The sequence below is a fragment of the Canis lupus genome, chromosome 17, assembly GCF_011100685.1.
Source record: "Canis lupus familiaris isolate Mischka breed German Shepherd chromosome 17, alternate assembly UU_Cfam_GSD_1.0, whole genome shotgun sequence".
NCBI classification, from domain to species: domain Eukaryota; kingdom Metazoa; phylum Chordata; class Mammalia; order Carnivora; family Canidae; genus Canis; species Canis lupus.
Genome location: NC_049238.1, coordinates 50,911,129 through 50,926,619, shown reverse-complemented (window position 1 = coordinate 50,926,619; position 15,491 = coordinate 50,911,129). Strand labels below are relative to the sequence as shown.

Sequence of the window (15,491 nt, the reverse complement as noted above, 5' to 3'; positions counted from 1 at the left end):
ATATTTATTGAGACTTGTTTTATGGTCTAGAATGTGCTTAGTGAATGTTGCATGTGCACTAGAAAAAAAAAGTGCTGCTCTTGGTGATGGAATGTCGATTAAATCAAGTTATTTGATATTATGGTTCAAGTCTTCTACAGCCTTACTGGTATTCTGTCTATTTGTTTTATTGGTTACTGAAGGAGTACTAAAATAATGAAATATATTGTGAATCCATTTATCTGTTTGGTTCTGTCAGTTTTTGTTCATATATTTTGAAGATCTGCAACTGAGTGCAGACACATTAAAGCCTCTGTACAATTCTCATTCTCTCCTGGGTCTCCAAGGACATACATATTACACCTTTCAACTGGCTCCATATCTCTTTTATGACCTATTCCATTTTTAAAAGTTAAAAATAAATTAGTATTCTTTTTTTTTTTCTATGTGTTTAAGTTTGGGTGTTTTCTGTAGATCTTTGAGCTAACTCATCTTGACTTCTGCTTTGTTGACTCTGTTAAACACATTTAATTCATCTTTGAGAGCTCTTGTGATGAGCTTTTCACTACAAATCCTGAATTTTACTATCCTTAAACACACATTTGATTTTTAATATCTGTTCAAATAATTTTGTTTTGGTATTGTTCATTCTTTCCTCTGTTTTCTTTAACATATTAATCAGTTATTTTGAAATCTCTGTCTCCTAGCATATCTGGTTTACCTAATGATCTGCTTCTACTGACTGTTTTAACTTTTGATTACAGGTCAGTTTTTCTTATTATCATGTTAAGAAACTCTGTTTCATATGCCATATGTTGCAGATAAGATGCTATAGAGGCACTAGATTATTTTATTTTCCTCAGTAGAGTTTTTAATTTTGTTTAGGCAGGCAGTTAAATTATTAGTGGATCACTTTCATTTTGTCAGGCTTGTTTTTAAAGTTATAGTGGGTCTACTTTAATTTCACCCCTTATCTTAGGAACTTGTCCTTAATCCCTATAGATAGCTTTACTGATGTTTAAACTGAAAGTTCCGGGGATCTCTGGGTGGCGCAGCGGTTTGGTGCCTGCCTTTGGCCCAGGGCACGATCCTGGAGACCCGGGATCGAATCCCACGTCGGGCTCCCGGTGCATGGAGCCTGCTTCTCTCTCTGCCTGTGTCTCTGCCTCTCTCTCTCTCTGTGTGACTATAATAAATAAATAAAAATTTAAAAAATATCCATATTTAAACTGAAAGTTCCATGTGCTTATCAGGGCTCTCCATGGGTTCAATCTTCAATGTCTTTGCTGTGCAACTCCAGAATATTTGCTCAGCTATTAATATTCCAAGCAGCTGATATCTTCTGCAACTCCAGAGTGTGCCCTATTCATGTGAAGCTTATAAATTAGTCAGGAGCTCAAGGGGAATTTTATAAAGACATTTTAGGGGTTCTTTCTCCATGTTTTTTTCTTCTTTGGTACCCTGTTCCTCTGAAACCAATTGTTATTTACATCTCATGCACTGATCCCTTCATTTTTTTTGACAATTGTCTGGTTTTGTATTTTGTATATAAATTATAAATATAAAAATATTTATGACTAGAGAAGTCTGATATGAGCTATGAGATCACAACTAAAACCCAAAAAGAACCTTTTTAATTTGCCAATATATATCAACCAGAAAAAATGATAATAACCATTTAAAGACTTTCTCCCTGGCCAAAAATTTCATATGCCCTAGTCTCAATTTTCATTATCAGCCTGACAAAAACTTTTGCTTTATAAAGAAAATACATTCATATATGGGTCTTATGAACTCAAATTCACAATAAAGGATAAGAAGTTATAACCAGTTAATCATACATGCCCATTACAAAACAATAAAAACACCAGCAAATACCTTAACTTGTATGTTCTACTGCCATAGACCAACACAGTGTTAAGAGCAAAAACAAACAATAGAAAAATATATAAAGGTAAACAGACAAATTACAGATATGTGGTTTAATGAAAACAAACATTAAATACAATGCCCCATTAAAAAATAATAAATAAATAAATAAACAAATACAAAGCCCCAGAATACTGACGTTAACCTTTGCCTCAGTTTTGTCATCTGCAAAATAGAATTGCTTCAATGGTTAAATAAAAATAATTCCTATGTAGTATTTACCACAGTACCTGGCTTATATTAATTAAGTACTCAGCAAATGACTATTACAATTTTTATCCTTCTGATCCTGAGTATGGAAAACAGTTGACAAGACATTGGGTATATTTGTTTAAAATGTAAGATATTATGAGTTCATAATATTTTACTAACCATTTGTGCCTTTTATAGAGTCATATGATTTTCTTCTTTTTAAGTAAAAAATTCTGTCACACAAAAAAGTGGAACGTGTACTTCCTGTTCTGAAGCAAATCAAGGAGAACATGCAATTAACTGCTAAATTGAGCAGAATAAACTCTAAGTGCTATATGATTTAAAAAGAAATAGTTATAAGGCCAAAATAGTCAGAGAAGGCTTCACAAAAGTGGTAGGACTTTCTGGGTGACCTTCATTACATCCCAATAATAACAACATGGAAATGTTTTCAAGTGGCTTCCAATTTGAAATGAGGTCATATAAAGTACTCTACAAATAACAATTATTACTACACAAACCTCCATAGAATAAGAAGTCCTCATAATGAGAAATAAAAACTCTTCCTTTCTCTTTCCTCAATTCCTGTTCAGGTTAAAGGTCAACTTCATCAAGTCATCTCATTAACACAGAAATGTCTTTGAAGGTATTCAGTCTTTGCCATGCTTGACATTTCACCAGACTGCAACCAAGATGCCAAAGAATCAGATTCATATATTAATGAGCAAAAGGTCACAATGAGGTAATCTCCAAAGTTCTATTAGTTCCTGTTTTCTGACCCTATCCAATTCTGCCTCTCCTTCTCCAGTCCTCTCTTACTACCTACATTTACAATCACTGGCTTCATTTCAAGATATACCCTCTAAACTGTAATTTCACTTGAAGTGCATTTTAAGTGGAGGCCTCTCAAATGCTGATTCCCAATCCAAGGGCGATCTGCAGAGGTATCAAGTTAAAATAAAAAGAAGAAAAAAATCACGTAAAAACTACATCCAATTTTGATATTTAACGGCTAGGACAAAAAAAAAAAAAAAGAAAAAAGAAAAAAAAAGAAATAGCAAAAAGAAAAAAGAAATGCTCTCTTTCAAACTAATAAGCTATTTAATAATGTGACAAAGCAGAGCGTATTAAAATATTAACCAAAGCTTCCAGGAAAACCTCTATAATCTCAATTGTTTATTCAAGACCTTTACAAACCTCATAAAAAATTAAGTGGGCTTGGAAAAAACACACCACAGCCACAGGAGAAAGTTTACAAAACACAATGGTACAGACGCCTGACTGTCTGCCAGTCCGTCGCTTTTAACTTCCACATACAACTTATTACTTAGTTCCTAACTGGTCAATACCCTAAATAAGAGCATTTCTCCTCCCAAACACATCATTAGCCTGAGTTTCTTTTTTGCTTTTTTGAGCTAACGTATCTTGTATGTGCTTTGGTTCATTATTTTCTGCCAATACAAATATTTCATTTCAGAATATTTAAAACCTTAGGCTTCTCTGAGGGAAATCACTTAAGATCTTCTTTACAAAAATTTCATTAGCTCTCTAATTAATCTTCTATGGGAGAACAGTGCCTGAGCCATCATGTCCATTTTATGGTAGTGGTAGTGAAAACAAGACAGGACTACAGTGGAAGTGATACAGAGAGAAAGAGCAAGGACTTTGATTCATATTAATTTAGGTTCAAATACTGGCCCTATAACTTATGTGACCTTTAGGAAAGTTGTTTAATCATGCTTGTTCATCAGTAAAGTGGAGATAATGACACCAACCTTGCAGAAATTTATGCAAGAAATGGGATAACAGATATAGAGACCTGTACAGTATCTGGCATATATTAGGGCCTCAATGAGTGGTAGGTAGTTTATTATTAAATGTTCTTATCTTTGAGGGGAGTACTGCAGATAGCTCAAGGAAATTTTTCAATGAAAGTTTATTTGGGTCCCAGGTAGAATTAAATATTCCACCTTTCCTGAGAGGCGGTTATAGAAAAATTCAACATACAAATTCTGACGTGAGCTGGGTTTAACCAACTTTCATACATGTAGAAATCCACTCTGAGCTATTCCTGTTATAGGAAATTGAGCATGAAATATGAATATTTCACTCAGTTTCAGTTTGGGAGAGCAAATGCTCTTAAACCATTTATATTCTAAGGAAACACACTATATAATCTCCCCATCCCCATCTTTTTCCTTTCTGAATGGCCTTACAGGAGCCGTAAAGAGGAAACTTTTCATCACAGTGTATCTGTGTGAAAGCACCAAAATATGTTAACAATTAGAAAAGAGGAAACCTGAAAGACTGCCTTGTTAATTAAGGAACTCGCTATCAAAGAACTCATTAAACGGTAATGAAACCAAATGGCTATTAAAATAAATGCCCACTGAATAAAGATTGCCTGGCTAACAACCCTTCAGTATAGCTTTTTTACAAACACTCCCAACAGTAAAGAGCCAGAAAAAGCCACAATAATGCTAAAACCAAGATTGAAAAAACCAGCAATGAAGTTATTGTAAGTAGAAGGCAGAAGTTGAATTAAGAAAAATGTTCCTAGAATTCAGAATATGGGGCATCAGACATTTTTGAAGATTTCTACCATCTATCTCTTGATCTCAAAGACCCTGAGCATTACATAATAGGCAGCTGTCCTCTATATTCGCTACTCCTAGGCATTAAGTTAGAATGAGGTTCTCCCTGTTTTTCATGAGTTCCTCAACGACTCCAGGCCACCTAGCTTCTTTCTTAAATTTAAGCAGAAGCTGCATATTTTGAAGAGATGGCATAAAGTTACAGTTAAAGGAAAATTGTTGAAATAAAATGTAATTTCAGAAGCATAGTCCCATCAGCAAAGTAAGAACAAGAACTAAAGAATCTAGGGGTGCCTGGGTGGCTCAGTCAGTTGAGTGTCTGCCTTCAGCTCCGGTAGTGATCCCAGGGTCCTGGGATCGAGCCCCACGTGTGCCTCTTGCTTGATGGGGAGCCTGTTTCTCCTTCTGCCTCTGCCTGCTGCTCCCCCTGCTTGTGCATGTGCTCTCGCTCTCTCTGTGTCAAATAAATAAATAGAATCATAAAAAGAAAAAAGAACTGAAGAATATCTGTAACAGAACATGCTAGAAACTGACCATTTACATTGTACTCTGCAAGTCTAGAAAATTTTTAGAGAAGCAGACAATGGTCACGGAAAGACATCTTCTCTACTCAAAAAAAATATATATGTGCAGACCATGTTAGTTGCCTATTTGTTATCCCTGCTCCCTTCCACATTAACAAAATAATCCTTCGCAATACAAACAGAATAATTATGTTTCTCGACCTCTTGTCAGATATGGAAGGCAAATGATTTGAAAGCAGAAATGTCTTCAGAAACTTTTTGCCTGCTACAGAGGATATGATGGCTACATTTCTCAGCTACCTTGGAACCTTGAGGAAAAAAGATCAAGAGATTACAAATATATTAGCCCTGACATTCCTGAGCCTCTGTGTGATTACAATTTCTGGAGTTGTTATTATGCAAGAAAATACCATCTTAGGTATGAAAGCCACTAAAGTTTATTAGCTGTAATAACTGATAACTTAAAAGCCAGTAGAAGCAGGAAATCAGAAGACACACAAATGATTTGGGAAAGGGATGAGACTGCCATTAAATGGAGCAGAGAAAAGGATGATAGGCTGTCTACTCTCCCTGTTTTTTGACAAGGATACAACATGTAAAGAACTATATCTGAGGTCAAATAGGAGAATAAAATACTAGCTATATGGCCCAAGTAAAAATGAAACAAAATAGGAAAAAGAAAAAGGGTAAAGCAATCTGTAAAGATTAATTTTATGTACTAATTTGACTGGGTCCCAAGGTGCCCAGATATATGGTCAAACATTACACTGGGTGTGTTTGGGAGAGTATTTTTAGATGAGATTAACATTTAAATCAATAGGGACTTCTGAGTGGCTTAGTGGTTGAGCGTCTGCCTTTGGCTCAGGTTGTGATCCTGGGGTCCTGCGATCAAGTCCTGCATCGGGCTCCCTGCATGAAGCCTGCTTCTCCCTCCGCCTATGTCTCTGCCTCTCTCTCTCTCTCTCTTTCTGTCTCTCATAATAAATAAATAAATAAATAAATAAATAAATAAATAAATAAAACTTAAAAAAAATTTATATCAATAGAGTAAAGCAGATTCCCCTCCCTAATGTGGGTGGGCCTCATCTAATTCGTTAAAGGTCTGAACAGAGCAAAAGGTATATCCTCCTGTGAGTAAGAAGGAACTCTTGCCTAACTGCTTTGAGCTAGAACATCAGTCTTTTCCAGCCTTCAGACTTGAACTAAAAAGCGGCTCTTACTAGGTCTTGAGGCTGCAAGCTTTCACTCCAGAACTTAAACGAACTTCCTGGGTCTTCATCTTAACAACTGCAGATCTTAGGACTCCTCATAAGCCACAATCACATGGGCCAATTCCTATAATAAGTGTCTTTCTCTCTCTCTCTCTCTCTCTCTCTCTCACACACACACACACACCACACACACACACACACACACATCTTATTGTTTCTGTTTCTCTGGAGAATCCTGACCAATACAGCATCTAAAAGACTCACAGAATTCTAAAGCCTCAGAAAATTATATATTAGAGAATAAAAAGGAAACTTTCAAGACTCTTGGGTATCATCAGCTAAAAGATAAATAATTTCCAATAAAAGAGGAGCATAAAGCAATACAGAGAAAATAGTGTGAGGTGAAATAACATGATAAATCCAAAAGTTGGGCAGCCCTGGTGGCTCAGCAGTTTAGCGCTGCCTTCAGCCCAGGGTATGATCCTGGAGACCTGGTATCGAGTCCCACGTCGAGCTCCCTGCATGGAGCCCGCTTCTCTCTCTGCCTGTGTCTCTGCCTCTCTCTCTCTCTCTCTCTGTGTCTCTCATGAATAAATAAAATCTTTAAAAAAAAATCCAAAAGTCAACAAGAAATATAAAGAGAGATGGATAAAAGGATTAGAAGAATACCAAAAGCACAGTAACTAAATTAAGCTAAATTAAGAGGGAATAAGTGCAAGATTTATGCTATGGAAAATAAGTCAAGTTATGTGGAAAACAAACATGAGATATTCTCCAAGAACTTGATATGAAGCTAAAAATTATGATAGAGAAGATGATCAAATTGAACACAAATGATAAAGTTAGCATCAGGACAATTGATGTTTTAAAGGGGAGGCAAGAGAAAACTGAAATATTAAGAATAAAAATAAATAAATAAATAAATAAATAAATAAATATTAAGAATAACCAATAGAGGGTAGCCCCAGTGGGGCAGGGGTTTAGCGCCGCCTGCAGCCCAGGGCGTGATCCTGGAGACCCTGGATCGAGTCCCACGTCGGGCTCTCTGCATGGAGCCTGGTTCTCCCTCTGCCTGTGTTTCTGCCTCTCTCTCTCTCTGTGTCTCTATGAATAAACAAATAAAATCTTAAAAAAAAAAAAAGAATAACCAATAGAGGGGCACCTGGGTGACACAGTCGGTTAAGCATCTGACTTTTTGGTTTCAGCTCATGGTGATCTCAGGATCGTGAGATCAAGCCCCACATTGAGCTCTATACTCAGTGTGGAGTCTGCTTAAGACTCTTTCTTCCTCTCCGTCTGCCTCTCCCCCACTAAAATAAATAAATAAAATCTTTTTTTTAAAACAAAGGAATAATCAATGTACCAGGAAAAAATATTTATAGAAAAGTACAGGCATCCAGGTAGAAAAATTAGGTTGATAAACAAAATCCAATTTCTCTACTGCAACACTAAAAGGTAGATAACAGTGGAACAAGTACAGAGTATCCAAAGGGAAAGAAAGTTACATAAAAAATTATTTTGATCAAGCTAAAGGTGAGAAGAAAACATTATGAAATGTACAGAAGGCCTCATAAAATATGAAACAAATATCTTTACTTAAAGATATGCATTGTGAAAGCCATGCAAACCAATAAAAAGTGAGATAAACTTAATAGCTGTCTTAAAACTGAATGTAAATTTCAGTACCCACTGTTGGAAAAAGACATAATGTGGAAAATAATGCTGTAATAATTAATAATAGTAACACTCTTGATCTAAAACATGGGAATATGCTAAAAATATAAGAGAGGAAGAGGGAGATAATGAATATGTGTTGATAAACCACTTATATTAAGTAGATCACAAATAGAACTTTTCATACTAATTCTAACACTTAGAGAATTATATGTTGAAGAATATTTTGAAAAAATGAAAATACATTCTTTAAAGCGGCTGGACATGTGCAAGGCTAAAAAATATATAGGAAATGCACCAAAACAAAAGAAACAAAAGAAACTTTAAAAAGAGAAAAAAACAAAAAAAAGTAAAATAAATAAAAAGAGAAAGAACAAAACTATACACTCATAACCAAATAAATAGCACAATAATTGAATATCATTTAAATTATCTTATTAAAAGACAAAGGCAAGACAAAAAATTGATGAAACTGACAGATAAAATAATGGGGAAAGGCATATAAGGAAAAAGAAAATGTAAAAGAAGAGTAGTAACATATTAACAAGACATAAAATTCAAATTCAAGGCAAACATTATTAAACAAAACAGTCATTTTCTATCAGCATTCTAAAATAGAGATCTCAATGCCACAAGCCCTAACACAATACATAATATTGCATAAGGATGCATTAAAAAAAAAAACAACAAACTGTAGAACAGGGAAAGTACCAAAAACCACATACAGCACAATGGTAGTAAGAGATCTTGACAGAATACACAGACTTTGACAGATCAACCAGAAAAAAGTTACAATGGTAAGTGAGACCTGAACAATAGTATAATAATATGGACTAAAAAGATACATAAACTGAATTTTCTGTGTTGTGGTCAGGAAATGTCTTCTAATCAGGAAATGGGATAATGTCCAGTGAAATCTGAAAGAACTTTTCAGCACTGGTGCTTGAACAAATGGATAGTCATATGCCTAAACATAAACCTCAACTGTTTGGTCACTTCTGACATAAAGAAGAAAATTCCTAAATGGATCACATGGCCAAACAAAAAAATGTTACAGTTATAAACCTAGAAAAAACACAGGAGAAAAGTGTTTAGAAGTCAGAGTACAAAAATAAATAAATAAATAAAAAACAAAAAAATAATAAATAAAAAATAAAAATTAAAAAAATAAAAAAATAAAAAAAAAAGAAGTCAGAGTACAGGATTTCTTAGGCAGGACATAATGAAAAGCCAAGGACTCAGGATATATATAGAACTAAATATAGAAAATGAAATAGAACTAGTATCCAGAATATATAAAATACTCTTCCAACTTAATAAGAAGAAAAATAGCCCAATGTAAAATATGGGGAAAAGATCTGAATATGCACTTGATAAAAGAAGATATATGAACAGCCAATGAGCATATGTCAGGTGCTCACTAGCAGTAGGTACTGGGGAAATTATAAAACCACAAAAAAATGCCAGTACCTACTCGTTAGAGTGACTAAAGTTAACGAAAAGGATGACAATACCAAATGTTGAGAAGAATTTTGAGCAAATAAAACTCTCATACATTGGTTTTTGAAACATAAAATGGTATAGCTACCATCAAAGACCATTTGGCAGTTTCTTACAAAGTTAAAAACACACACTTATTTGCCATTTGACATAAATGCAAATTAAAATGAACACATGGATTAATTCTTAACATCACAAAAACAGAGAAAACTAGAAATCATGAGCCTCCCAGCTCAATGCAATTAGAAAAATACATAAGTATCTATAAAGTATTTTATACATCTATATTTAACCACCAACTTAAGGAAAATAGAGAGCACAAAGGAACATGTTTAGGGACATCCCAGGGATGTACCATGGGAAATCTTATAAAATAAGTAGCTAATTTTCTTTAACAAATAACTAACAAAACATGAAAAGTAATGAAGAATATCCACAGATAAAGAGACTTAGGAGCTTTCCAATGATAATGCAGTTAGTCTTCCCACCAAGACCCACTACAAAACGTGATGAAATAACACAGACAAAACAAAATAAAAACAGCTATTTGAAGTCATCAGAGAGCAATGGAGGACACAAAGATTAAGGGAAACAAAAGAGAAAAGTTAAACATTGAGGTGACCTGCAATTTCTCCAGTGTTTCTGCCTCTTAGGGATTTTGCTTATTCTCAACATAGAGCATGGAGGCTGAGAAGAAAACTGGACTGCTCAATCATGTAGGGTCAAATAATAATGGATTCAGCATTCTTACTGCAGGCATCCCAAAACAAAGACAGTCAAAATTAGGGAATCAAATGTTGGAGTAAAGTGTACTGCAGAGGAATGAGATTGACATTCTTTATATTGTTTGGTTTACTTAATCTTAAACTGTAATGGGGGCCTGAAACAGAAATGACAATTAGGAAGAAATAGAAAGAGGTGAGACAGCCCAGCAGAATTTAAGTAGTCTCATGGAGCAGAGGTTGGAGATCAAGGTCCACCAAGGAGGAAGAGCCCTGGCAAACAGCCCAGATTCAAACTGAGATTCCAAGAGGACTATACCTTATGATTATGTGTAAACCAGAAACAGACTAATCTTTACAAAGCCTTGAGGACAGCCTCCTTTCAGCAAGAATACATGGTCTAGAACTTAAAAAAATTATCAGAGTATCAAATGATGGTACTATCTCATAAGAGGGGGTGGGGCAAAACAAGATAAAAAATAGAAAACAGAAACAAATCCTTGGGTAATTCATATATTATAATTATTATGTGAAATGATGTTTACAAAACTGGTAATGAGATAGATTAGACCAGAGATCTAGCAATAGAAAATTGATAAAAATTCTGAACTGAAAAACACAATTCCTGGAACTGAGAACTCAAAAGATGTTTTAATGACATATTAGACATAGCAGAAGGATTAATTTACTAGAAGATAAGTCCAACCAAATATTCAGATTCCAAGAAAGAAAACCAGATGTATAAAACAGAAAATATTATAAGAAACATATGAAACACAGTAAAAAATATCTAATATATCTTTAATAGAGCTAATGTAATAACTAAAGTCCTAGGAAGAAAGTGAAAAAAGAAAGAACTGGACAGAAAAAAATAGATACTGGCTGGGAAGTTTTCAGAACTAATGAAGGACATTAAGCCCCAAATCCAAGAAGCTCTATGAATGTCAAATAAAATAAGAAGAGTCTGTCAACTAGAAATATTTTAGTACAAATACAGATAAAAAAAAAAAAAAACATTCCTTTCTATTCTTAGTTGTCTGAGTGTTTTTACCACAAAAGGCTGTTGGATTTTGTAAAATCACTTTTCTGCAAGAGTTGAAAGGATAATGCGATCCTCCTCCTTCACTCAGTAATGTAGTGTATAACCTGACTGCTTCTCTTATGATGGACCAGCACTGCATTCCCAGGTGACATCCCAGTTGGTCAAGGTTTACAATACATTCAATATTACTGGATTCACTTTGAGAGTATTTTGTCAAGGGTTTGTCCTTATATATTTATGTAGAACATTGGTCTATAATTTTCTTTTCTTGTGATGTCTTCATTTGGCTTTAGCATCAGGGTTAATGCTGGTCTCATAGAATGAGTTAGGAAGTGTTCCTAATCTTATATTTTTTGGCAGAGTTTAAGGAGGATTGGTGTTATTTCCTTTTAAAGGTTTGGTAGAATTCACCAGGGAAGCCATCTGGTCCTAGACTTTGTTGGGAGGTTTTTGATTACTGATTCAGTCTCTTTACTTATTTATAGGTCTTTTACAATTTTCTCTTTCTTCTGGAGCCAGTTTAGATAAAGTGTGTTTCTAGAATTTTGTCCCTTTCCTCTAGGTTACCTGAATTTGCCATAAATTACATTTTTACACATTTATATAAATGTGTACCCAATAAGATAGATTTATAATTCTTTTAATGCATTTGTCTTTCAAATCAAGTAGGAATGCAAAGTAGAGATACAGCCCGCCCCCAAAATAATACTGATTCTTATATATATTTACCTTTACTGGAAATCTTTATTTCTTCATACAGCTTCAAGTTACTATCTAGTGCCCTTTCATTTAAAACTAAAGGAATCGGGCAGCTCCAGTGGCACAGTGGTTTAGCACCGCCTGTAGCCCAGGGTGTGATCCAGGAGACCCGGGATTGAGTCCCACATCAGGCTTCCTGCATGGAGCCTGCTTCTCTCTCTGCTTCTCTCTCTGCCTCTCTGTGTTGCTCATGAATAAATAAATAAGATCTTAAAAAAATTAAAACTAAAGGAATCCCTTTAGCATTTCTTGTAGGGATGAACTCCTTCAGCTTTTGTTTTAAGTTCTACTTCATTTTCAAAGGACAGTTTTGTCAAATACAGAATTCTTGGTTGACAGGCTTTTTTTTTTCCTTTCAGTGCTTTGAACATACAAACCTACTGCCTTCTGCTTTCCAAGTTCATAATCTGAACATGATGTAGTCCTCAGACAGGTTAGAAAAAATATACACAATAATTTGTATATGAGATATGTTCTGATCCCCCCTACAGTCAGTCAATAGGGACCCATGCTCAGGAACATGGACTGCTGCTGCTTCAAGACTACCAACGTGCTGGTGGGAAAGTGGCTAAAAGGCAATAAAAACACCACACAGATTTCTTACTGTTACCAGACTGCCTTTATTTCTTGATTCAGCATTCATTTGGTCAATGTTTGTGGAGGGATGAGAGTTTGGAGCTACCTACTCCGCCATTTTATGATATCATTCCAAGAGACAACTCTTCTTAATTCAAGTAGCCATGTCACAAGTGTATGTCACAAATCAGAGTTCCTCAAACTGGTTTACAGAGAGACAGGTTCTATGGTTCTTAATGGGACATTTTCCACATCTTTGTGCTGGTCTACAAACATAAATTAATTATGGCTTGTTTTTTCTGAATGCCTGTTTTTGTAACTGAAAATCATGATGCAATTTTAGTCTTTGCCCTTGCATCTATATTTACAATAAGATTGGCATCAAGTAATAGGACATTTTTGCCATGAGTGAAAGGGCAGACATGGACCTTTCAGCAATTGTACCAAGTTCAAGTCAAAATAGTTCATCAGACAGTATAAAAAAGTTTCACAATAGGCTAACTAGGCAAAATTGGTAGAAAATTGAAAAATCATACATTAAATGTGACTTTGAAAATTCTGCATTGATACTTAGTATTATTCAAGTTGGATGCAGCAATTTAGCTTTAGCAAAATCACAAAATTGATCTTATTATTTTAATTTTACTCATTGTAAATTTTTAGATTTAATTTATAAATTTGTTTTAGGCTTATAGTTGTACTGGGATTGTATGGATGAGATATTTATATTACTTTATGTTTACACACATATAGGTAACACTATCAAAAAAATTGGGAGAATTTGAGACTAAGAAATTTTAACTCTGACAATATGGCAGACTGAGCTGACACAAAACATAGAAATTACTTATAAATTCAATATCATAATATTTTTTAGCTAAAGAACTCAGTTTGAAAGAATAGGAAATATCTAGGTAGTAGTGTTGCAGGATTTTCTTTTCCTTCAATGCCCATAGTTCTTGGTCATGTTGTTTCAAAGAATGAATAGGTAGACCAGACGAAGAGTGATGGGCAACAAAGTAAAATATATTGAGTGATCATACAAAGCTCCCGAAGAGGGAGGGTACCTGAGAAGGTTGCTGATTTGATGTTTAAATGTAGGGGGTTTTATGGGCTGTTTGGTATGGGCTGATTAACCTTCCATGTGCCTGTTACCCAATCAGGTTTTTGTCTATTCACATGGGAAAGGGCAGAAGGCTCCTTCCAGGGTGGTGTAAAATCCTTTTAAGAGCGGTTTCATCTTGTACCTGCCTGCCTTTCTTCCGACTATCCTTCATTACTAGGGCAATAACAAAACAAAACAAAAACTAACTAACTAAAAACCAGAGGAATGTGCTCCTGAGCTGATTTTGCTCAGATCTCAAGAGGACATGAGGCAGAATTACCTAACAGCTGTGTAGTGGATTTTAATATTAATACAAGGATAGACCTCAGGTTCCACTGAAGAATGAAGATAGAAACTAGACTTCTGCTGTCTTAGCTTGGGCTGCTACAAAAGAGTACCATAGATTGGGTGGCTTATAAACATGAGAAATTTATTTCTCATAGTTAAGGAGATTAGAAGTCCAAGATCAGGATGTCAATATGAATGGGCTCTGCTGAGAGCCCTCTTCAGAGTTGCAGGCTGCCAACCTCTTACTGTATCCTCACATGGTGACAAGAAAACAAGCTAGCTCTCTGGCCTCTTCTTATAAGGGCACTAAGATTTAGATTTTAATATATGAATTTTAGGGGGATACAAACATTAAGTCCATAACATGTGCATACTTCTGAGATCTTGAAAGGCTATACTTTCAGTGAGAAGAGATAAGATTAAAGTGACATGGAAGCTTTGTTTTAGCTATTCACTTGCTGTTGGGAAAAAATAGTCTCCCACAAGAAATTAAAATCTAATTGTTGGAAAAAAACATAAAATCCAAATATTGGTGTGCTGTCATTATATGCAATACTCACATAGTACAGGAATCTGTAAGCTTAAATAGGAACAAAAAAAATCAGTTCTGGATCAGTTGAAACTCCTGAGACAAAAACAAATGTAAAAGAGCACAATAGTGGGACGCATGATTCCAGGATCTGGCTTTGAGTCCCACATCGTGCTCCTTGAGGCGAGCCTGCTTCTCCCTCTGCCTGTGTCTCTGCCTCTCTGTGTGTGTGTCTCTCACGAATAAATAAATAAAATCTTAAAAAAAAAAAAAGAGCTCAATAAGGACACTTTCATTAATCTAGGAAATACACATTCCCATGGAAAAACAATTCTTGTCAAAGATAAGCTCATAATCAAAAATTTAAAACCACATAAAGAACTGATTTTTCATGAGGTAAAGTCAAAAGATCAACAAAAAGAATAAGAAGCATAGATAGAGACTTGAAACAAAAGAACTATTTGAAAGTTAAAATAAAAGATAATTAGGATGACAAACAAGACAAAAGGAGTTTAAATAATTACAGAAAAGCAGAACTTATGAACAGGCAGGTATGAATAAGAACCAAATAGGACTTCTAGAAAAATACACACTAAAATGAAAAAAATCAATAGATTATATAAACAATAGATGGACTACAAGACAAGTTTCCTACAAAAGAACAATGAATCAGGCTGACAGCAACAAGAAGAAGCTAGAGGATAAGGAAATAGTATCTTCACAAGGCAGAAAGAAAATAAGGCTTAATTCAGAATTCTAACATTGGCTAGAGATGAACTGGGATAAAATAAGTACATTTTTCAGATAAAAGAGGTTTATCCATCACTTAAAGCTCAATATACTGCTTTAGGTAAAAACCAGAAGCCC

The 15,491-nt window shown here is 34.8% G+C and overlaps 1 protein-coding gene and 1 long non-coding RNA gene across 23 annotated transcripts in view; one reads left to right on the top strand and one right to left on the bottom strand.

Moving 5' to 3' along the window:
* EXOC6B (exocyst complex component 6B) overlaps positions 1-15,491 on the bottom strand; it is a 628,567-nt gene that overhangs the window by 198,675 nt on the left and 414,401 nt on the right. Inside the window, exon 19 of one of the 13 annotated variants that reach the window (XR_005372565.1) lies at positions 2,622-2,782. The exons of the other annotated variants lie outside the window; for them this stretch is intronic. The gene's annotated coding sequence lies outside the window, so the exon portion shown is untranslated. The remainder of the gene's footprint in view (positions 1-2,621; positions 2,783-15,491) is intronic. 13 annotated transcript variants of the gene reach the window in all.
* Positions 1-15,491, top strand: part of LOC111090664 — a 71,510-nt gene that overhangs the window by 31,318 nt on the left and 24,701 nt on the right. For 4 of the 10 annotated variants that reach the window (XR_005372575.1, XR_005372571.1, XR_005372574.1 and 1 more), the window contains 2 exons: positions 2,694-2,842; positions 5,430-5,634. The exons of 2 other annotated variants lie outside the window; for them this stretch is intronic. This is a non-coding gene — a long non-coding RNA (uncharacterized LOC111090664). Of the gene's footprint in view, positions 1-2,693; positions 2,843-5,429; positions 5,635-15,491 lie in introns of those variants that run through there. 4 more of the 10 variants (XR_005372570.1, XR_005372568.1, XR_005372567.1 and 1 more) reach the window with 3 other exon arrangements.